Below are 24,759 nucleotides of genomic sequence, written 5' to 3'. Positions count from 1 at the left end.
GGCAAAAAGGAAGGTGGGCATAGATGGTGATGGCTTGGGCGAATACGAGAAATGAAGGGAGGATGGTGTTTTGGGTGTTCTAGTTGGCTCTCTTCACTAAGTGGAGGTGAAGGCCATTCAAGGTATCCCTAAACTCACTCTAAGGAGGAGATAAGAGAGGTAGGCCAAAATGACCTAGTGACTAAGGAGAGGATTTGAGGCAAAAATGCTCACTCAAATTCATATATTCCAAAGTATTTACAAGGTGTGGTGCCTAGGGTATTTATAGGAGTGGGAGGCATCTAGGGTTGCATTTAGGGTGCCAAATGCACACCAAATGAAACCCAAATTAACCCTAGATGCAACTTGGTGGCCAAGGATGGAATCTTTGGGTTTAGTTAGGCTACATTTAGGTACATGATAAGACCATGCAACCTTGGCCCTCAACTTGGGCCTAAGCCTTTCTAAGTCCGAAAATAGGTCCAAAACCACCAAAAAATGCGTCACCTCCTAATTAAAACCTAGCCCAAAAATTAAAACCCTAATCATCTAAAGCACCCCATAATACAAGGGTAAAATAGGAAATACAAAAGAAAATAAATCCTATGACTAAGATACCTCAAAATACAAGGGTAAAATTGGAAATACAAGTAAAATAAATTCTATGACTAAAATACCCTCAAAGTACAAGGGTAAAGTTGGAATAAAGCAATAAAATTCTATACTACTAAAATTGGGCCTAGGAAATGGATCCATGCATGGTATCTCCTTTATCTTCCTCCATTCTCCTAGCCATGAAACATGTGATGGGTCTCACATGAAGCACCAAGGATGGTCCTCCATCATCCCCTCCTTCTTGAGAAGGATTTGACCTCAAAACTTTAAGTTCTTCCATTCCATTGGTCCTTCAAAAAGATGTGAAACCACAATTAGGGGAGTAAAACACTAAACTTAGCTATGCAATCCTTAAGTACACAATTTGTTGAATGAAAGTTAGCTATGCAATCCTTAAGTACACAATTTGTTGAATGAAAGTGCTAGGGGAATTGAGGGAGCCAAAGAGGCATCACCTTCCAAGAAAATTTTGAAAAGTTATTGACCTATGCAATTCATTCACCAAATCATCGATCTTAGGGATTGGGTGCCTTTTATTCAATGATGGCTTTTATAAAAGGTGTTCATCCTCCATTGCCATCTTTCTTTGGCACCAAAAGAATGAGGATGGCATAAGGGTTAAGGTTCTCTTGAACCTAGCCCTTTTTCTTCAAAGGAAAAATTCTTTTTTTCTTTTATTTTCTTTTTGTTTTTGTTTTTGCTTTTCTCCTCCTCATCTTTCTTAGCTTTTAATTTGAGTTGGTCCTCATTCACTTGAGAAGGTGATAGAGGACACGACACAAATTTCTTTCGCAAGTGTTGGAAACTTATTTTATTGGTGAGGCCATCATGGATTGTTTGCTTGTCAAATTGCCATGGCCTCCCATGTAAGACATGACTAACCTCTAATGGCACTATGTCACACCAAACAAGTTCATTTAAATCTCTATAAAGCAAAAGTTCAACTTTGTCTCTTATCTCAAGGTTTAGACCACTTTGGAATCTAGAGATTGTGGTCCTCTCTTCCTCCTTAATCCCATCCCTCATCATTAGTAACTCCATAGATTGCCTATATTCTTCCACACTAGATGACCCTTGTTTCAATCTTTGGAGCTTATCCATAAGCTCTCAGTCATAGTATGAAGGAATATGCCTCCTCCTTAAGGCACTACGGAGCTCATTCCAATATTGGATTGGGGGCTCATGATTTATTCTTCTTTCTTTTTCTAAAGAGGTTCACCAATACATGGCATGCCTTTGGAAGCTAAGGGTTGTCAAAGAAACCTTTCTTTCTTCACTCACTCCATGGCAAGAGAACAATTGTTCCACTTTCATTTCCCAATCCAAATAATGTTCAACATTGTCTTTGCCATGGAATGGGGGAAGAGTGATGTTGGGTTCCCTATTGGAAGACTCCCTATGTCTATGTTGCCTTGGGGGTCTTTGATAGTAACCATCATTGTGATGACTACTATAGAAGATATCACTTGGAGGTTGGGTATAATGCCCTTCCTCCTCATGAATACTTGAAGGTATCATATGCCCCTTGCCCTTTGAGGACTCAGGGGAAGAGACTCTTGGTCTTGAACCACTAGCCTCTCCTCCCACAACTAATCTAGCAAGCAACCTTTTTATTTCTTCATTATTTTTCTCATTTTCTTTTTCTCTTTTTCTTAACTCTTCCTCTCTTTTTATATTTTCCTCCTCTTTTTTTCTTAGGTACTCTTTAATTGCCTAAGTTCATCCCTAACACTAGACCTAAAACTACAAGAGTTATGACCATGTACACTAGAATGATCACTCATCTTTGATCAAGAAAAGGTTTTCACAAATTTGTTTTCAAAAGGGTTGAAAAAGGTTTTCACAAAGAGTGAGTGATAAAAGGTTTTCACAAAAAGGTTTTCAAGGTGCAAGATTGGTATGAAAAGGCCTAAGTGTACAAAGTGAACTATCAAAGGGAGGTGGACTACTAGGAATCACTTAATAACCAAGCCTTATCAAGTAAAAATCACTAAGCCTTTTTCACACTTTTCTCACAAAATAATTTTCACAAGACTAAGTTGTGTGTGTGCACGGACCCTTAGTAGGCAATTGTAAGCCTTCTGAACAAAAATTGAGACAAAATAAAGACCTAAGCAATTATAGTACCAAAAGCTTTAAAACATGCAAAAGGAAAGCACTTAAAGCATATACTAGTCGAATGCCTAGGTGAAGGTTTTCAAATCACCTTCAACTACAAGAAACTACCACCAAATGAGGAGGTTTAAAATGGCTAATTACAAACCAAAATAAAGAAACAAAGCCCAAATACAAATAGGGCCAAAATTAAAACAAGAAAGAAACAACTAGGAAAACAAAAATTTCAAGTCTTCACTCCTCCAATTTGGCTCCCCTTCACAAGGAACAAACAAAGTTAGTCCTCTTCTTTGGTGTTTTCACTCTTTGAGATATGATATCCTTCTCCAAAGCACTTGGGACCTCACGGATTTAGTCTCCACTCAATCCCCCAAAGAAATTTTGCTAAGGGTTTCTTGGAGATAGTACTTCACCTACACTCAAAGACAACAAACCAACCAAGAACAAGAAAGAGACCAAAGGAATAAAAACAGAAAAAGCTCAATTAAAAAGCTAAACTCAAAGAGAGATTAATGAGACAAACATAAGAATTCCAAGCAAGACAAGAAAAAATTAAGACACATTAAAAAGGCTAGCACTCAAAAGAGAAAAATTCTAGAATGGCACTAGAATGGAGTAAGTATTTAAAGGTTTTGCAATTGTGGATTTAAGTCCTTTTTGGTAAAGTCCAGCCATGGTTTTGAGTCTCAAATTAGGTCCAAAAATTCAGTCTAAGTTCAACTCCAAAGTGCAAAGGTAATTAGGTCAAGTCCTCAAGTCTAGTAACAAGTCCTTTTTGTTTTCTTTTTGTTCCTTTTGTTTTCTTTTGGGCCTTTTTGGTCACGTTTTTTTTCTTCAATTTTCGGTCCAGATTTTGAGTATATTTTTCTTTTAAAATGTTGCTTGGTTTTTACACTTGTGGGTGAATAAAAATGCATCACATAAAGGAGTCAAATTTAGAGAGACAAGTGGCAACACATGAGTGGATAATAAGGCATATTGTGAGTGGAGTGTGTCTTGTACTATTTCTTTCTTTTGGTGCAGATTTTGTTCAAAGATTCCAGCACTCACACACAAAATTTAACCACTCAAACATGTGCACAAAGGACAAAGGAATAATTATGTAATGATGATCATGGAAAGGTGGCCAGTCATGTATGTGTAGGAAGCAAATAACACATAGATTTCAACACAAATTTGGAGCATGCCAAGGACTAGTTAACATGCATGAATGACCTCTAAATAATCCAGCAAAAATTCGGCCACTTCATGGAAAAACACATACATTTCAAATTTTCATGGGTTCATACATCAAATGGGAGCATCATACATATATATATATATATATATATATATATATATATTGTCTTTTTGAGATAGGTGAGATAAACACAACTTTTGACAAAACTTTAAAGGTAAAAAGATCAAAAAGAGATGCAAGACATGTTCTTGATGTTCATAATATATTTTTCCAACAACAAGAATGAAAGTAAAAATGGCACACAAGACCCTAAAACTCAAGAAAAACCCTAGAGCACAAAAGGAGGCTCATGAATAAGCAATGAAACATGGAGAAACATAAGAAGACATTTTTAACAAGGTTTTCATGGATGACAATGGACACAAAGATGACGCAAATCAAGACTCAAAAAGAAGAAAAGACTCAAAGAAATGGAAGGAAGCTAGTTACCCTTGAAGATAACCTAAGCTCTGATACCAAATGATGGACTCCTTCTACCAAGGGGATGAACAAACGTCAATGGTGAAGAGGAGCTCCTTGCCAAGGCCAAGATAGTGACCTTACGGGGTGGATGTCCTTCAAGGGTGAGGCAAAAAGGAAGGTGGGCGTAGATGGTGATGGCTTGGGCGAATATGAGAAATGAAGGGAGGATGGTGTTTTGGGTGTTCTAGTTGGCTCTCTTCACTAAGTGGAGGTGAAGTCCATTCAAGGTATCCCTAAACTCACTCTAAGGAGGAGATAAGTGAGGTAGGCCGAATTGACCTAGTGACGAAGGAGAGGATTTGAGGCAAAAATGTTCACTCAAATTCATATATTCCAAAGTATTTACAAGGTGTGGTGCCTAGGGTATTTATAGGAGTGGGAGGCGTCTAGGGTTGCATTTAGGGTGCCAAATGCACACCAAATGAAACCCAAATTAACCCTAGATGCAACTTGGTGGCCAAGGATGGAATCTTTGAGTTTAGTTAGGCTACATTTAGGTGCATGATAAGACCATGCAACCTGTCGCCACCGGCCCGAAACGGGCTTTCGGCATTCGCGATGGATGGTTGGACTCTTTTATTTGTTTTTAAAATATGGATTGCTAGAATGACTTATTCTCAAACTGAGACCTTGTCAAACGAGCAATTTTATTAAAAGGCTCACCAATCCATGTTAATCCCAAGCGGGACCCTCCATGGATTAGCGGTTTTCATAAAAAGGAAGGGTTCATGGAGTCGCCACCAATGTTTTACTCAAAATATTGGAAAAAGAAGTTTAAGGCAATCGATTCAAAAATCGACTTCGGCCATGACAACCAGAGACGGGTAAGGGAGTCGGTTACGCGTGGGGAAGGTGTTAGCACCCCACAGTGCCCCTTTCGGGTTCCCTATGACAGATTATTTCTAAAAATAATAGTGCAAAATTACTAAATTACCCTTATTTATTCTAAACAATTATAACTTAACTATCTACATGATGACAGTTAAATATACACACAGAAAGCAGTAAAAGGAAGGTCTTAAGAAGAAACCTTTGAAGCGTGCTTTTATATTCAAGTAAAACTGGGAAGCTTTTTGGCGTTCCCTCGCTCTACAAGCCCGCTCGCTCCCTCCTAGAAAATTTTAACTATGGAAATCCGGAGGATTTCCCTTCGACTCAGTTCGAGACTCAAGCAAAAAGCTCAGAACTCGAGAACTTTGTCGGATCAACTCTCCGAGTGATTTCTAGGCAGAGCACTGCTCAAAAAAACCCAGAATACTCAAGAAGAGGGTTAAAACTCAGTGTAAAAGTGTGGAATGACGTCCAAATGACGTCCTATTTATAGGGATGAGGCGCAGTACGGCCCCTGGGTTCAATACGGCCCGTATTGAGTTTTTGTACTTCAATACGGCCGTATTGAATTCAGTACGGCCGTATTGAAATACAGAAACTTCAATACGGCCGTATTGGTTTCAGTACGGCCGTATTGTAGTACAAAATGTGCAGTACGGCCGTACTGAACTCCAAGGAGGCCGTATTGAGCTCCAAACCTCCCACTTTCTTATTTTTGGCTACTCTAAGACCTCTAAACCTACAGATAGTCATCCTATGGTCTTCTGGGAGTCCTTCTGGCTGACTTTCCTTTGATCTTTGAGAGTCTTCGAGTCTTATTTCCGACCCGGACAATTTTAGGGGTCTACAGCTGCCCCCCCTTTACTTAGTCAAGCGGCTTTTTAGTGTACCGGTTGACAAGTAAAGGAGTTGACCCAATTGTCCGGGGAATAAGCCACCCTTCCGACTTGTAGTGTCTTCCGGTGGAAAATTGTTGAGTAGCCTCTCCAGGTTGAGTATTGGTCGTCGCCTCTCCAGGCTCGTTGCATACCTCGGTGTTTCTAGTCACTTTGGTAGCGTGAGTTTGCCCTCTCCAGGGTCTGCGGTTTGCCCTCCCCAGGGTTGCATACCTCCGTGCTTCTGATCACTTTGGTAGCGTGAGTTTGCCCTCTCCAGGGTCTGCGGTTTGCCCTCCCCAGGGTTGCATACCTCCGTGCTTCTGATCACTTTGGTAGCGTGAGTTTGCCCTCTCCAGGGTCTGCGGTTTGCCCTCCCCAGGGTTGCGTACCTCCGTGCTTCTGATCACTTTGGTAGCGTGAGTTTGCCCTCTCCTGGGTCTGCGGTTTGCCCTCCCCAGGGTTTGCGGTTTGCCCTCCCCAGGGTCTGCGGTTTGCCCTCCCCAGGGTTGCGTACCTCCGTGCTTCTAGTCACTTTGGTAGCGTGAGTTTGCCCTCTCCAGGGTCTGCGGTTTGCCCTCCCCAGGGTTTGCGGTTTTCCCTCCCCAGGGTCTGTGGTTTGCCCTCCCCAGGGTTGCGTACCTCCGTGCTTCTAGTCACTTTGGTAGCGTGAGTTTGCCCTCTCCAGGGTCTGCGGTTTGCCCTCCCCAGGGTTGCGTACCTCCGTGCTTCTAGTCACTTTGGTAGCGTGAGTTTGCCCTCTCCAGGGTCTGCGGTTTGCCCTCCCCAGGGTTGCATACCTCCGTGATTCTAGTCACTTTGGTAGCGTGAGTTTGCCCTCTCCAGGGTCTGCGGTTTGCCCTCCCCAGGGTTGCATACCTCCGTGATTCTGGTCACTTTGGTAGCGTGAGTTTGCCCTCTCCAGGGTCTGCGGTTTGCCCTCCCCAGGGTTGCGTACCTCCGTGCTTCTGATCACTTTGGTAGCGTGAGTTTGCCCTCTCCAGGGTCTGCGGTTTGCCCTCCCCAGGGTTGCATACCTCCGTGATTCTGGTCACTTTGGTAGCGTGAGTTTGCCCTCTCCAGGGTCTGCGGTTTGCCCTCCCCAGGGATTTGTGATGATTTTGTCTCCACAGTCCACGATGCTGTTTCGACGATTATTTTTGATTTTTGTGCCACTGAGGGCTGGATAACGCAGGGATCCGTCTAGGGGATGTGCAGTTACTCATAGGTTCTTGTGTCCCAACTTTCCATTGCGTAGTTGGTGCCCACTGGGAAATTCTGATTCCGTGGGGATGCAGACACAAAGATGCTCTTCCTGAGGTGAGCGATGCCTTATGATTGGCTGACGTCCTTTCGACGTTGGTGGAGTATCCCGGTTATCCTTATTCGGGTGTCTCTTTTGATTTTCTGATTTTTGTAGCCTCTGTGTAGGCTGTTATCCGCTGGGGGATTCTGTCGTTGAATTCTTGACTGGCCTCTTCTGTTAGGCAAATCATCTTGATGTTCGGTGTTTGGCTGGATGCCGAATTCCGCTTGGGGAATATTTATTGATATTTTTTTATTTTTTCTCCTTTTGTAGGGGTGCCTCTTGAGTAGGCGACTGGGGATTTGGGGATCTTATGTATCCCAGAGTATTATTTAGGAAGCCTCTGCAGGCTTAGCCTCACTCAGCGCTTGAGTCAGAGAGCTATCTTCCACTGAGGAAGTTTCAAGTCCTTTGACTGAATATTTTGCTTGGATGATCGCGCTTCCATTGGGGATTTTGGCGATCTTGCTTTGATAGCTCTCGCTGGGGATTTGTTCCATGAGCTTAAGCTGAGGTTTCTCTGGGGAGTATTATTTCTGCGAGCCTCTCCAGGCTCAGTTATTCTGAGAGAGTATTATTTCGGCGAGCCTCTCCAGGCTCAATTATTCTAAGAGGGAGTATTGTTTCGGCAAGCCTCTCCAGGCTCAATTATTCTGAGAGAGTATTATTTCAGCAAGCCTCTCCAGGCTCAGTTATTCTGTGAGAGTATTATTTCGGCAAGCCTCTCCAGGCTCAGTTATTCTGTACAATTGGAATCTTTGCCTTTTTTTTGTCGAATTTTGACTTTTTCTGTATTTTTGCCTTTTTTGTCATTTTTTGGCTTTTTCTGTATTTGATTGCTTTTTCTGTCGATTTGCGGCTTTTTTTGTTGACCGCTGCCATACACAAGCAATTTTTCCTATTTTTCTGTTTTATGCAATTGCCTCATGAAGAGGTCTTTGAAAATTTCTTTGTGGCTAATACGGCCATATCCATTTCAGTACGCCCGTATTGAGTTGAAAATTTGTTCATAACCCTATTTTTAGTACGGGTGTACTGAACATGATACGGGCGCATTTGTTTTTTCTGAAGTTTGATTTTTTTTTTTTTTTTAATAAACAGAGAATAAGTGATCTTCCAGTACACCTATCATCTGTATGCATGTATGCGGTATGATGCACCTAATTCTATTTGATTCATTTTTCAAAAGAATTAACCGATGCGTTTCTCTGTTTGGATCTTGCCATTCCTCCAGATGGGCTGTGCTCTGCTGATTTCCGTAACCGAGGAATGATGCGTATTTGATTTTGGTGTCATCAACCAAATGATTTTCCTTTCCTTTAGAAGATGTGTCAACCTTCCTATTGACTACTATATCTCCATGTTTCCACTAGATTATTCAAAAATCGTTTGGGACAAGAGAGAAAAGAAGGAAAGGATATTTTTTCGAAAGTTTGTGTTTTAGAGGGGATTATTTATTTTTTGAAAAATGGATTTTGTAAGAATGGCTTGGCCAATGGTAGGCTTAAGTGTTTAGGCTTGTTTGATTAAACACTTATGAAGTTAAGCACGTCTTGGTTATTAACGTTTGTGATTTGATAACTTGGATAGCTTTTCTTGAGCCCCTTTGTTGAATTCAGTTGGTGGTACCATCATGGATTTATTCTGTTTTTCGATTGCCCTAACTTTTGCCTAAAACGCCCATTTGTGGAGTTTTAGCGGGCTTTTGTTTTTGTTCATTATTTTGTAACCCTAATTTTTGCCTAGGTCACCCTTTTGTGGGATTCCTAGCGGGTCTTTTGCTCTTATTTTTGCGCAGTCCCCTTTTTGGGTTTCCTGCCGAGCTTTTTGTTTTTTAGGATTTTTGTCCTGAATGGATTTCTTTTTATCCATGAAGGCACTTATTGAGGCCAAGGAAAGGTGCTCCAAGTTGTCACACACTTCCACATGAAAAAAGATGCGGGTTTATTTTTATTAAGACGATTTTAACCTCATTTACGTTTATTCAAACAGGGTTAAATAATGCGGTCTAGAATTTTATTGTAAGCAAGAAAAGAAGCAATAAGAAATAATGAAGAATGATTTTATTATAATCATAGTGGAAACATGTGCCCTATCGAGGCTCGGGGGTCGGGCTGTCCCCGAGGAGTAATCTCTAATAGTCATCAGGTTTACACATCCCTATCGGAAGGAGGAGAGCACTTGATGACGACGACCGGCCTCGATGCTTGTGAACCGGCCTTCCTAAAGATCTGGCTTAAAGAACGTCGAGAAGGATCTTGATTCCTCTTCGTTCTTTGATCTTTAACAGGGTTGTATCCTAACCCTTGTTTCCCCGGATTATCCTTGATGATGGGTAGCTCCGGAATTCCTTGGGAGTCCTTGCCAAGTCCTTGTCCCGGCAAGTATCCATTCTTGGTGAGCATATGGGCTACCTTCTTCATTTCTCGGGGAAATGTCTCAACATTGGCGATCTCCAATGCTTGGAAGGCGGTTTCTAAAGCTTCCTCTGCTGCATCCACATAAGGTATGTTGGATGGCTTGCTGATGAGTATGTCATCTTCAGCTTGTACAGTCACCAGTTTGTCACCCACTATGAACTTGACTTTCTGGTGGAGCGTAGAGGGTACAGCTTTCGCATCATGAATCCAAGGTCGGCCAAGGAGACAGCTGTATGCCGGAGTAATGTCCATCACTTGAAATTCGACGTCGAACGATCATGTTGCTCGGGCGCATTTGGACTCCCTTGATTGCCACTTGATCGAGCGTTCTTTTTGGCATCACGTTCAAGGAAGATCCATTATCTACCAAGACTTTAGCGATGTGATACTCCTTGCACTTTACAGAGATGTGCAAGGGCTTGTTGTGGTTCGGTCCCTCAGCGGGGATCTCTTCATCGGTGAAAGAGAGGTGATCATTAGCCGTAATGTGACTAACAATCCCCTCAAATTTGTCTTGGGAGATAGTATGCGACACATATGCCTCGTTCAAGACTTTCAACAGAGCTTGCCGATGCGGTTCGGAGCTTAGGATCAACGACAACAGTGTAATCTTTGCTGGCGTCCTATGAAGTTGATCCACGATGGAGTACTCGCTCTGTCGGATAAACTTTAACAGCTCGTCTGTCTCCTCCTCGGATTCTTTTTCCTCGGTTTTCTTTTCTTCTTTTCCTTTATTCTTGGGAGCTTTATCCTGAAGATCTTCGGGAGTGTAGATCCTGCCACTCCTAGTCATGCCCCCAAGTCCAGCGATGTTGGAGATATTGCTGTTGGCAGAAGAGTGGATGTCGTATATCCACGGCACAGCCTTATTTGATTCGTAAGGGAAAGGCCTTGGAGCGGTGATCCTTAATGGTGTTGGACCTTCCCCTTTGTTTGCCTTGATTACCAACAACGGAGTTGACGTGTGTTCGCTTGGCGCGGTTGTTGGCTTACACTTGATAACGAACGGCGTGCGATCCATTCTTTGAACATACGCATCGATTAATTTTTTCTTTTTATTAATGTTATTAATGGATTACTAGGAGAGATGTATGAAATGAATGACTCCTAGATCCCTCCATGATCTATATGCATGATATGAGATGATGATGTTGAATATGCATGCATTGTGTTTATTGAACTAAGCATTATCATGTTTTCGGGATGTCCCTAAGATGATGCATGATATTGCTTGGTTTTGGGTAAATATCATTTTTCTTTGTTTTTTGAATATATATTTTTTTGTATTTTTAGGGTGAAAAGGGAAACTACCTATATGAATGTGATGAAGGTAGATGTTAACACCATGTAATGGAAGATTCTTATTTCTATTTATTCTTATTTAAAAAGGAATAGGAATGTTGTATGTTTAAAGAAATGCAATGTATGCTCAAACAATTTCACATAAACAATGCACAAACAATTCACTCATCCACGAACAGTCACGAGCGAATCACGAGGTAGGGGTATCCTGCAGAAAAGTGCATATTCAAGGTGGTTCTAACTGTTCTCACCGGTCTGAGGCCCCCAAGGTGCCCCCATTATAGGGACCCAATTCCTCTCGTCGTAAGCCGATGGAAAGCTCCAACGCACTGTCGGACTCGAGTTCATGGTTATCACCTTGAGTGATGCTTTCCGACAACGGTCTACGGGCACCTATAGACCCATTCGACAACCGGCCGTACTAACATCCATTCCCTATGGCTTACCACTCATGCCCCCGGGTATAGAGGGAACTGTTGTGTGCAAAGGTTTGTGTGCAATTTATATTTCAAACAATTGCAGAAACTAAACATACAACAGTTTATTAAAGCCATATAAATAAAGCATGTTATCATACAAACAAGGGGTAATAAAGTAATTTTAACTATTATTTGTTAAAAATAATCTGTCACTAAATGGGACTGACTCTCGAGGCTTCCCCAGTGAAGTCGCCATCTGTCGCCACCGGCCCGAAACGGGCTTTCGGCATTCGCGATGGATGGTTGGACTCTTTTATTTGTTTTAAAAATATGGATTGCTAGAATGACTTATTCTCAAACTGAGACCTTGTCAAACAAGCAATTTTATTAAAAGGCTCACCAATCCATGTTAATCCCAAGCGGGACCCTCCATGGATTAGCGGTTTTCATAAAAAGGAAGGGTTCATGGAGTCGCCACCAATGTTTTACTCAAAACATTGGAAAAAGAAGTTTAAGGCAATCGATTCAAAAATCGACTTCGGCCATGACAACCAGAGTCGGGTAAGGGAGTCGGTTACGCGTGGGGAAGGTGTTAGCACCCCACAGCGCCCATTTCGGGTTCCCTATGACAGATTATTTCTAAAAATAATAGTGCAAAATTACTAAATTACCCCTATTTATTCTAAACAATTATAACTTAACTATCTACATGATGACAGTTAAATATACACACAGAAAGCAGTAAAAGGAAGGTCTTAAGAAGAAACCTTTGAAGCGTGCTTTTATATTCAAGTAAAACTGGGAAGCTTTTTGGCGTTCCCTCGCTCTACAAGCCCGCTTGCTCCCTCCTAGAAAATTTTAACTATGGAAATCCGGAGGATTTCCCTTCGACTCAGTTCGAGACTCAAGCAAAAAGCTCAGAACTCGAGAACTTTGTCGGATCAACTCTCCGAGTGATTTCTAGGCAGAGCACTGCTCAAAAAAACCCAGAATACTCAAGAAGAGGGTTAAAACTCAGTGTAAAAGTGTGGAATGAAGTCCAAATGACGTCCTATTTATAGGGATGAGGCGCAGTACGGCCCCTGGGTTCAATACGGCCCGTATTGAGTTTTTGTACTTCAATACGGCCGTATTGAATTCAGTACAGCCGTATTGAAATACAGAAACTTCAATACGGCCGTATTGGTTTCAGTATGGCCGTATTGTAGTACAAAATGTGCAGTACGGCCGTACTGAACTCCAAGGAGGCCGTATTGAGCTCCAAACCTCCCACTTTCTTATTTTTGGCTACTCTAAGACCTCTAAACCTACAGATAGTCATCCTATGGTCTTCTGGGAGTCCTTCTGACTGACTTTCCTTTGATCTTTGAGAGTCTTCGAGTCTTATTTCCGACCCGGACAATTTTAGGGGTCTACACAACCTTGGCCCTCAAATTGGGCCTAAGCCTTTCTAAGTCCAAAAATAGGTCCAAAACCACCAAAAAATGCGTCACCTCCTAATTAAAACCTAGCCCAAAAATTAAAACCCTAATCATCTAAAGCACCCCATAATACAAGGGTAAAATGGGAAATACAAAAGAAAATAAATCCTATGACTAAGATACCTCAAAATACAAGGGTAGAATTGGAAATACAAGTAAAGTAAATTCTATGACTAAAATACCCTCAAAGTACAAGGGTAAAGTTGGAATAAAGCAATAAAATTCTATACAACTCAAATTGGGCCTAGGAAATGGATTCATGCATGGTATCTCCTTTATCTTCCTCCATTATCCTAGCCATGAACCATGTTATGGGTCTCACATGAAGCACCAAGGATGGTCCTCCATCAGAAACCTTAGCTTCATTTCTTTGTAATTTTCGCTGATTGAGTTATTTGTTTAAGTTATGGTACTCTCTATCTAAACAAGTTTGGTATTTCAATTATGAAAAATTAAGTTATTCAAATTTTGTTACCTATGTATTATGGTATGCAGGGTAGAGGATATCACAGTACCAACTTTGGAGGATTATCACCGAAGGTGACATTGTGGTGATCCAACTTGAGAATGGATACACTTAGGAAAATTACAACATCCTGCAGCAAAACACTAAAGTAAGATATATACTCACTTGTTCTCTATCTAGAATAGAGCACAACAAGTTCTGCAACTCCTCTACTGCAAAGGAAATGTGGGATGCCATTCGGGTAATGATCGAGGCCGTACCTGATCAAATAAAAACAGTTAAATGCAATGCTAGGAAGCTTTCCTAGGTCGTCTCCCAAGGACCATTTCTCTCTGTCAAAGGTTCACACACGAAGTGGGGGGGTGGTTTGGTTCAATTTTATAAAGGTTTAAAACACAATAAAATACAAGTAAAGCAGTAAGTAAAGCAAGTTGACTCCTTGTTCAGATTGTAACTCTCTTATCCCTGGTTCACAAGAGATTACTCTATAAACCACTTAATCCTTGTTCCATCCGAGTTTACCAACTAAGCGAAGATTAACTCAAGACTTCCCTACACGAATTAAGAAAATGTATACAACATTGAACCTCATCACAGATTAAGAAATTGTGGCATTAAGGACAACCCATTAAGCATGAGCACATTAATACATAGATTAAATGAAGAATGACCAAGTAGAACAGAGATTTACAAAACGTACCCAACCTCAAATAGAGATTACAATCCACAACAAGGAGCCAACTCCATGGGTTTTAGCCTTCCATTAAAATGAAAATGCAGTAGATAAAATGAAGAACAATAGAAACATAAACAGCCAGTGAAAAGAAAAGAAAACTAAGAATTTGTATTAACTTCAATATCAAAATGTGGGTCTCCAATACAAGCAATGAAGAAAAACGTGAAAAGGAAGAATAGCATAACAGAAAAATAGGAAGACAGAAGCCAAAAACAGAGAAAAAACTCAAGGAAGAAGAAGAACTAAAACCTAAAACATAGTCACATCAAGTCTGCTGCATGGTCAGCCCTCCTAGGTCCCTAAAAACCTTAGAAAAGTCAAAATGGGCCCCCAATCCAAGTCTAACCCGAAAATACAATAAAATAAACGAAACAAAATAAAATAAAGCAAAATGTTGATGTGGCGCTGATGTGGTGAAATGGTGCTGACGTGGCATTTATCTCTTGAAGTCCAAAAATAATATCCAAGCCCAAAAATGCTTCACAATTAACCTGTAAATAATTAATAGACAAAAATTAGACCAAGTGAATTGGAATTAATTAAAATTTGAATTACTAGCCCAATGAAGCCCAAATAGTGAAACCGTCCAATTAATAAGAGATTAAGCCTAAATCAACAATTAAAATAAGTACAAAAAGATAAATAAATAAAGGGAAATTAATGACTCATCAAGTAACTCATGAGGGCACTAAAGATGTCAGGCTCACACTACAAGAATTTCGCGGATTAGCGAGGGATATAAATCCAAGCTATTTCCTCGCTAATTAGTGAGGGACGGGCGAGGAACACAGTTCCTCTCTAATCCCTCGCTAATTAGCAAGGAAATAGCTTGAATTTATATCTCTCGCTAAATTCCCTCGCTAAATAGGATCATTTTGCGACCAACCTTTATCTCCTCGCAAATCCGTCGCTAAAGCTAGTGCTTATTTAGCGAGGAACTTAGGCCCTCGCAAATGCCTTGCAAATCCCTCGCCAAATTACGAGCCAAAATATAAAAAATGAATTTTCATCTAGCGAGGGAGTTTTTTTGTCGCAAATAGTCCTCGCAAATCCGTCGCAAATTAGTGAGGGAAAAGGTTTTTCGCTAATCCCTCGCAAATGCCTCGCTAATCCCTCATATTTTTTTCTTTTTATTTTACTTATATATATTTTATCTTATTTGTTATCTCTTTATTTTTTTAATTATTGAATATTTGAAAATATTTTTAAAATTATTAAATATTATCTAATATTAATTTTAAAAATTATTAAATAGTATCTAACATTATCTATTAAATAAAACTATTGATTAAAAGATAAAGTATACAAATTTTTAGACTTAATTTATTGAATAAGAAATTCAATATATAACGTAATTACATTCATTAAATAACTCTTTTAAGAGTTACTTTTGAAGTAATAGAATTTTCACTCATATATTTTTTAAAACACACACACACACATACACACACACACACACACACACACACACACACACACACATATATATATATATATCATCATAAATTTTAAATATAATTTATATGTTTATAATATGAATTTAGTCTGTGTATGTTTTGTTTTCTTAATTATGATAATTTAAAATATTTTTGTTTATTTTGATTTATATGAATTTAGTCTCTATAAGTTCATGTTTTCTCAATTTGAGTTCATATAAATTTTAATTTATTTTTATCCTTATAAAGATGCATTTTCCAAATTTTAGTTCTTTAAATTTATATTATAATTTTCTTTCACTTTAGTTAATGTAACTTCGTACTAATAACTAAAAATTAGAAAGAAAAAAATATAAACTTATATTGACTAAACTTGAAAAAAATATTTGCGAAGGATTTGCGAAGGACATTTTTGTGAGGGTTTAGCGAGGGATTTATGGAGGACATATTTGCGAGGGGTTAGCGAGGGATCTGCGAAGGACCTCAATTGATATATTGCTACAACGTTGCGAGGAATTAGCGACCATATCGCGAGGGATAATTGCGACGGAGTGGCGAAAGGTTAGCGAGGAAATAATTAAACAATATTTTGCGATGGAGTAACAACAAAGTAGCGAAGGATATCTTGCGAAGGTTTTGCGACGTTTTAACGAGGAAATATTAAATGCAATTAGCAAGGGAATTTAGGTTCTACATTTGCGAGGCGATAGCGAAGAGTTAGCGGCACAAAGTTGCGACGGACTAGTGAAGCTGGTTGCGAGGGAAAAGCGACGGAATGTAGCGAGGGAATTGTGAGGGATATGCATCCGTCACTAATTAGGTTTTGCAACGTTTTAGCGAGGAAATATTAAATGCAATTAGCGAGGGAATTTAAGTTCTACATTTGCGAGGCGATAGCGAAGAATGAGCGGCACAAAGTTGCGACGGACTAGTGAAGCTGGTTGCGAGGGAAAAGCGATGGAATTTAGCGAGGGAATTGCAAGGGATACGCATCCGTCACTAATTAGCAACTTGAATTTAGCGAGGGAATAGTCTTTCGCAAATCCCTCGCTAGTCCCTCGCCATTTTTTTTAGCGAGGGATTTGCGAGGGATCTTTCGCTCTCTAATTCGCAATTTTCTTGTAGTGTCAAATGAACTGCAACTCTTTATAGGCACTATGAGTTGTTCTCTATGAAGGAGAATGAAACCATTGATAAACCATTTAACTCCAAAGCTCAAAATATCTTAAAATCCTAGAGAACCTTCCTAAGGTCTGGAAACCTAAAGCGACTGCCATCTTTGAAGCTTGAGATCTAAAATTTATCACGCTTGATGAACTTCTTGGAGCACTATGTGTTCATGAGGTTCACCTAAAAAATAGAGATCAAACCAAGGCAAAAGATACTATTTCCTTGAAAAGGGGTGAAACGAGTGGAAGAAAAGAGAAAGGAAAAGCTCTAAAAGTTAAAACTGAGTCAAGCATGTCAAAAGACAGCTCAGAAGATTTAACAGACTATGAAATCCGCCTCATGTCCAAAAGGTTCAAAAAAATGCTGAAAAAGAAAGGAAGCTTGATGAAGCTACACAAAAAATAAGAAGAATAAAGAAAAATAAACAAACCAAAAATTAAGGATATCGTCTACTATGAAAGTAAGAAGAGTGGACATCTAAAAGTAGATTGTCCCTTAGTCAAGAAAAAGTGGTCAAATAAAAAGAAACTCAAAAAGAGTCTAATAACGGGAGGATCTATAGACACCCAATTTCGTTTGGGGTACCCAAACCAAGGACAAATGTCTACTAGAGTAAGACAAACAACCCTTGAGGGCCCAATACGTTGGGTAGCATTTTTTTCCTAATAATATCTCCCATTATAGACCTAATTTTGATAATCCGACCATTGAAGTTAACGATGAATGTATTGAAAAGATATCAGCAAAATTTTAGCATAATCCAACGGTTAACGAATTCTCTAGAGGCCTCACACTACAATTGGAAAAAGCATCACGTACGACCCCTAAGGGTCCAATAGAGCACCTAAGAGGACCAAGATAGCTCCATAAGGCCCAAAAAACTCAATAACCTAATATGGGGGTGCGAAATGACCATTTTGGTCACTAGAGTGGCCCATTCCTCTTTCAAGAAAAGCTTTGCATCGAGCAATGTTTTTGTTATCATAATGTCTCCCGCTACAAACCTAATTTTGACGATCCAACCATTAAAGTTAAAGATCAATGTATTACGAAGATATCATCAAAATTGCAGCATGATCCAATGGTTAAAAAATTCTCTGGAGGCCTCACACTACAGTTGGAAAACAGGAGTCTTATGCCATACAACATTTTTGTTCTGATAGTATCTCTCACTATAGACTTGATTTCAATGATCCAACCGTTGAAATTGAAGATCTATATATTGTGAGAAAACCATAAAAGAAATGGCACGATTCAACAGTTAACGAGTTCTCTAAAGGTCCTTCTCGGTGCCTAGAAAAAGATTGTATTTTTATAAGAATTAGTCTCACGTCGAACAACTCTCTTATGCTTTTGCTTCCTAGATGGCTATATAAGAAACCTTCTGACCAAGGGATTAGACACACCTCAAGTTTCATAACTTTCCCCTCTTTTATATAAATCTCTGAGTGATAGTGAGACATTTTGTAGAGTAAAGGTTTACCCAAACACCCCTTACACGCATTTGAGAAAATTCCTTTATAAAAAGCTTTCTTCTGAGGTTCTAAATTCTTCTCTTTTATTTTTTGTTTTATTTATTTTATTTTATTATTTTGTTTATTGCTTTATTTTTTGTTTTATTTATTATTTTGTTTATCATTTTATTTATTGTCGCAACCCGAAAATTTATGATATTGGGACGTATGGTTTAGACATCCTTTTAAAGTCTCATCAATTAAGGAATGCCCGGACACTAGACTAATCCTTAATTAATGGTTTTGAAAATAGGTTCATGGAGTCGCCACCAATGTTTTACTCAAAACATTGGAAAAAGAAAATGTTTTTAAAGGTCCAATAATGGTCTTGATAACCAGAATTGGGTTCGGGGTCGGTTACGTGTAGGGAAGGTATTAAGCACCCCTACAACGCCCTTAATCGGTACCCTATGACGAAGTTAACATTATAAAAAATAATAATATAAATATTAAATCCCCTTTTATTGATAATATTTACATGCTTGAAATTTAAATTAAACAATTAACTTTAAAATATTTACATGATTGCTTTTATTATAATAATACTTATCAAAAATAAGAAAATAAAAGAGAGAGAAGAAGATTGATTAAAATACCTCGTAGCAAGCTTTGTTAGACCTTCCAATATGGAAATTGTAGGTACTTTGTGGCAACCTTTCACACTACACAAATGTCTCACAATACTCAAGAAATACAATAGGAGAGAGAGAGAGAGAAAAATAGAGAAATTTCGAGCTCTAGAGAGTGTTGGACGAAATTTTCGGGGGGTCATGAGAAATGAGCCCCAGCTGTCTATTTATAGACTTTAAAAGGGGTCCAGAACGGCCCGTTCCAAAATCGGAACGGCCCGTTCCAGTAGTGAGAATAACACGTGATTACTTAGACCGAAACGGCCTTGGAACGGCCCGTTCCAAATTTAGGAATGGCCCGTTCCATTTTAGGAACGGCCCGTTCCAGCCCCGTTCCAGTTAAGCTTTTACCCCCTTTTTTTAAGACCTTGGAACGACCCGTTCCAAATTGGGAACGTCCCGTTCCGGTTTTGGAATAGCCCGTTCTAGTCTTCTAAAATCAGCTTGTTTTGGGCTTCTAGGCCCTCTAAAGTTCTGTCCCGTTGTTTGCATGCTCCCCGGACGAAATTGGGTGTCTATAGCTGCCCCTCTTTACTTGTCCTTTGGAATAGTAACGTGTTGCTCTTCCAAAGGCAAGTAAAGACGTAGACATTTCGTCTGGGTCTTCTCTTCGTCTCTTTGGTGTTGGTGCTTCTACGTTGCTTCTCTTGGATAGATGTATTTGCTCATATCATCACCCTTTAGAGCAGTTGCATACTCTTGGGTAACAAGGCTGACAAACTGTACACCTGATCTTCAGTCTTCGAGTAGAAGCTCCATTGTTTCTCTTGTGATAGTGAGGTGAAAATTCGGATCTTCACTCTTGTTTTGAAAATAGATACCTTCACGTTGTTTCCTTCGGGTAGACGGTGTTCCCTATATCCTTGTCCCATGGAGCAACTGAGTGTTGGATTGTATGCTCTATTAGGTGTCAAGGATGGTGAACCGAAACATCTAGGCTTCAAGATCCATGTGAATGCCCCATGTCGCTTCCTGTGTCCTGAATCTTCTCCTTTAATTCAGCAGTGTAGATGCCCCCTCACCATTTCTTTCGGGTAGATGGTGTTTGCCCGTATCCTTGTCCCTAAGAGCAACTGAGTGTTGGTTTATATGCTCCATCAGGTGATAAGGATGGTAAACCGAAACATCTAGGCTTCTGGTCTTGATGTAGATGCTTCCTACTGCTTCTACTTGTCTCATGGTAGTGTGTTTCTTTATTTGTGGCTTGTTAAAGAGGGAGTATATTATGAGCTCAGCCTCTCCAGGCTGGACTGATATTTAGGGCTTCAGCCGGCCCACTGCTAGTTTTAGGGTCTAGCAACCCTTACCGATCTTGTACAAGTTTTAGGGATCTAGCAACCCTTTCTGATCTTGTACTAGTTTTGAGGATCTAGCAACCTTTTCACTAGGGTCAGGTAACCCACTTTGTACTAGTTTTGGGGATCTAGTAACTCTTTCACTAAGGTCAGGTAACCCACTTTGTACTAGTTTTGGGGATCTAGCAACCCTTTCACTAAGGTCAGGTAACCCACTTTGTACTAGTTTTGGGGATCTAGCAACCCTTTCGCTAAGGTCAGGTAACCCACTTTGTACTAGTTTTGGGGATCTAGCAACCCTTTCGCTAAGGTCAGGTAACCCACTTTGTACTAGTTTTGGGGATCTAGCAACCCTTTCGCTAAGGTCAGGTAACCCACTTTGTACTAGTTTTGGGGATCTAGCAACCCTTTCACTAAGGTCAAGTAACCCACTTTGCACTAGTTTTGGGGATCTAGCAACCCTTTCACTAAGGTCAGGTAATCCAATTTGTTCTAGTTTTAGGGATCTAGCAACCCTTTCACTAAGGTCAGGTAACCCACTTTGTTCTTGTACTTGATATCTTCTTGTTGGTGTTGTGAGATGAAAGACTGCCCCCAGGTTGATGGGCAGGAGACGTTTGATGTGCCCCTGTGTTGGTGGGCAGAGAAGTAGATGGCTGACAGGGATTCTAGTGTTGCCCCTGCCATGTGAGTATTGTGATGCCTCTCCAGGCGCTGATCTTGTGGTAGAAATATATTTCTAAACTTTATTTTCTTAGCTTTTGCTTTTTCATGATTAAAGCTTGCCTTTTTTGCTATATATATATTTTTTAAATGCTTCAGCTTTTTCAACATTTACGAAGCTTGCCTTTTTCTCATTTTTTTTTTGCTCTTGCTTTTTATTGATGAGTATTATTTGGAAAGCCACTGCTTTGGTTAGGAAGTCATTCCTGGTCTTGGCTTTCTTTTATATCATCCTTCATTCAGTTGAGGGGTAAGGCGCAATGGCCTCTTCATGCTTATAGACTTGCTTGTTTGGTCGATTCTATTCTATTCCACTATTGATATGTCTTTGCTTAGTGGGCACATAGAATCACTTGGGGTTGCCGTTTGCCACTGCTTGGCTCATGGTTGGCTATTTAGCTTGTGCTTCATCCTGATGACTCCTGACTCATAGGAAGTAGAATGCATGCATGCATGGATGCAATGAAAATACAAGACAGGAATGATTTTTATTATTTGTTCATTTTTTGTAACGCCCTTCCATATACCCCTACCTCATATGCATGCGATGCAGTTTATGCTCATGTGTTTGTTCCTAAAGATGCAATTCATTTTTTTTATGTCAAGAAATTAACCTGTACGTATTAAGGTTAATGTTGACGATTCCTTTTTATTCGTGTCGTTCGTGATTGTTGCCGGGATATGTTCTCTTAAACTCAAGGGTTCAATGGCTCCTAAATTATCAATGTGTAGTCAAATGTCTCTAAACTCCGTTAAGGGACATCTTAGTCTTCCCTCTATGAGTATTCACTGTGCATTTTTCATGTATCCTTTCGGTACCATTTTAATGCCATAAGGGTCAAGAGAAAAGAAGAAAAGGGATGTTTGCATTTTTTCAAAAGGTTGTTAGAAGGGATTTTTTTTTCAAAAGGGGTTTTTAGAAGAATGGCTGGCCAAGGTGGGCTTTAGTGTTTATGGCTATTAAACAAAGCATATTTGCTACAAAGAAGCTATCATTGTGTTCAACATTTTTGGAAAGTGAGGTGATGACTCGGGGTTGTATTGTAATTGGATGATTCCTCTGAGTCGCCTTTCAGTTTTCAACTCAGGTTGCTGCTTTAACGTCCTAATTTTTGCCTAGGTCACTTGAGATGTGTTCCCTAGCGGACATTTTTCTTTTGATCTTTTCTTTTGCCTAGGTTACCCATTTTTACTTGTGGATTGCCTAGCAGATCTTGCCCTAACTTTTGCGCAGCCCCCTTAGTGGGTTTCTTGCCGGGCCTTCATTTTTTTTTTTGCAGCACTCATGAGGTATGAGATGTCTTTCTTTTATCAAACCCTAGTCATGTTTGAATTCCTGATTGTTCCTTTGTTATCCTTTCCATGCTATTATTGAGTAACATCTTTGTTGCAAATACATTTTGTTTATTAAGGGTTGATGGATGAGGCCTAGAGTGGATATTTGGAGGGAGAAGAGAAACGAAAGAGTGTTATGGCATTTAAAACAATACTTTCAATTTACACGTGCCCCTTCAACAAAGCTCGAAGGCCCGAGCATGCCCCGAGTTTGTGATTCATACACAGAGAGATAGACGAAGGTTTCCCCCTAGAAAGTCATGGATGATTTGATAATTCCAAAAAAACCATTCCACTTGCTTGGACGTCAGTGTTTTGAACTAGGAGTGAAATCTTTATGAATTCTTGCTTTCGAAGGGAATACTCAAACCACCTTTCGATTTCAACTCAGATAGACATTTTTATATATCCCTAACTTTTGCATAGGACGTATCCTATCGGGATTTTGATTCTTTTTTTTTACCCTAATTTTTTCCTAGGACGCCCTTTATGGGTTTTCATCCTAGTGGGTTTTTGTCGCACAATGTCTGTACTCCTCAATAGGATTTTGTCTTGTAATTCCCTAGAAGCAAGAATTCGTCCATTCTTGATCATTCCTCCTATCCCGGCAATTGTCATTTCGTCAGGGGAAACTCTTGCTATTTGAATCGTCGATTTGGGCGTGTGATGCCCCCAATTACTGCTAAATGTTTCCCGATTTGATGTGTCAGGTTCACATTTGATTACAGTAATTTCCATTATCTGGCTTAACACGCACAAGTTATATTTCCCTTTTTATTCTTATTTATTATTTACAAGGAAGGCGTGTTATCTATATGAAACGTAAAATAGGATGCAAAGACATATGAGAAATTCGACGGATATCATTCTCATTGATTTTTGTTTATAGAACATTCTTTGCATACTATTATATGTGCCTTCCATTTCTAATGAATGTATGCTAATGTACTATCCTAGGAGATGCATGATATTTATTTTCTGTCTAAATTTTATCATGTTTTTGGCTAAAGGAAATGATGCATGATTTTTGCTATATATTTATCTTTTTTTTTGTTGAAATAAACTATCCTATATGATTCTTTAGAGTTAGGGTATACATAAGAGCATTAGTTTTTTTATTTATTGATATCTGCTTGTTTGTCTATAATTCCTTTCTATTTGAAATGAACAAAAAGAGAACACAATAAATGCAACACACATATGCTCAAACAAATGTACACCCGCGGACAGTCGCGTTCAAATCCTTGGTCTGTGGTCCCTGCAAGAAAAGTGCATTGTATAGGAAGGTTCTAATCTCACTAGTTTCAAGGCCCCCAAGGTGCCCCCATTATAGGGACCCAGTATCTCTGTCGCCGTCACCTGGCAAACTTTAAGGTTTGTCGCAGTATTTCAGGCTAGAGTAACTGGTTATCACCTTGAGTGTGATTTCTGACAAGGCTCGCAGGCTCCAAGGCCAAACTTGGGTCGGTCGTACGTCAACCACTCCCTATGTTTAATACCCTCATGCCCCCGGGTGTAGGGGGAATTGTTGTGTGCAAAGGTTTGTGTACAATTTTTATTCAAAAAGATGCAGAATTTAAACAGGCAAACAGATATTAAAGCCAAACAAAAAAAGCAAACAAAATAAAGGGGAAAAATATTTAAATTATTATTTTTATTTTATTAACTTCATCAATTAAATGGGCCTGACCCTCTTTAAACTTCCCCAGTGGTGTCGCCATCTGTCGCAACCCGAAAATTTCTGATCCTGCGACGTATGGTTTAGACGTCCTTTTAAAGTCTCATCAATTAAGGAATGCCCGGACACCAGACTAATCCTTAATTAATGGTTTTGAAAATAGGTTTATGGAGTCGCCACCAAAGTTTTACTCAAAACATTGGAAAAAGAACATGTTTTTAAAGGTCCAATAATGGTCTTGATAACCAGAATTGGGTTCGGGGGTCGGTTACGTGTAGGGAAGGTATTAAGCACCCCTACAACGCCTTTAATCGGTACCCTATGAAGAAATTAACATTATAAACAATAATAATATAAATATTAAATCCCCTTTTATTGATAATATTTACATTCTTGAAATTTAAATTAAACAATTAACTTTAAAATATTTACATGATTGTTTTTATTATAATAATACTTATCAAAAATAAGAAAATAAAAGAGAGAGATGAAGATTGATTAAAATACCTCGTAGCAAGCTTTGTTAGACCTTCCAATATGGAAATTGTAGGTGCTTTGTGGCAACCTTTCACACTACACAAATGTCTCACAATACTCAAGAAATACAATAGGAGAGAGAGAGAGAGAAAAATAGAGAAATTTCGAGCTCTAGAGAGTGTTGGACGAAATTTTCGGGGGGTCATGAGAAATGAGCCCCAGCTATCTATTTATAGACTTCAAAAGGGGTCCAGA

This window comes from Cajanus cajan, chromosome 10 (genome assembly GCF_000230855.2).
Source record: "Cajanus cajan strain Asha chromosome 10, NIPB_CcT2T_4, whole genome shotgun sequence".
Lineage (NCBI taxonomy): Eukaryota > Viridiplantae > Streptophyta > Magnoliopsida > Fabales > Fabaceae > Cajanus > Cajanus cajan.
Note: the sequence above shows the minus strand (reverse complement) of the source record.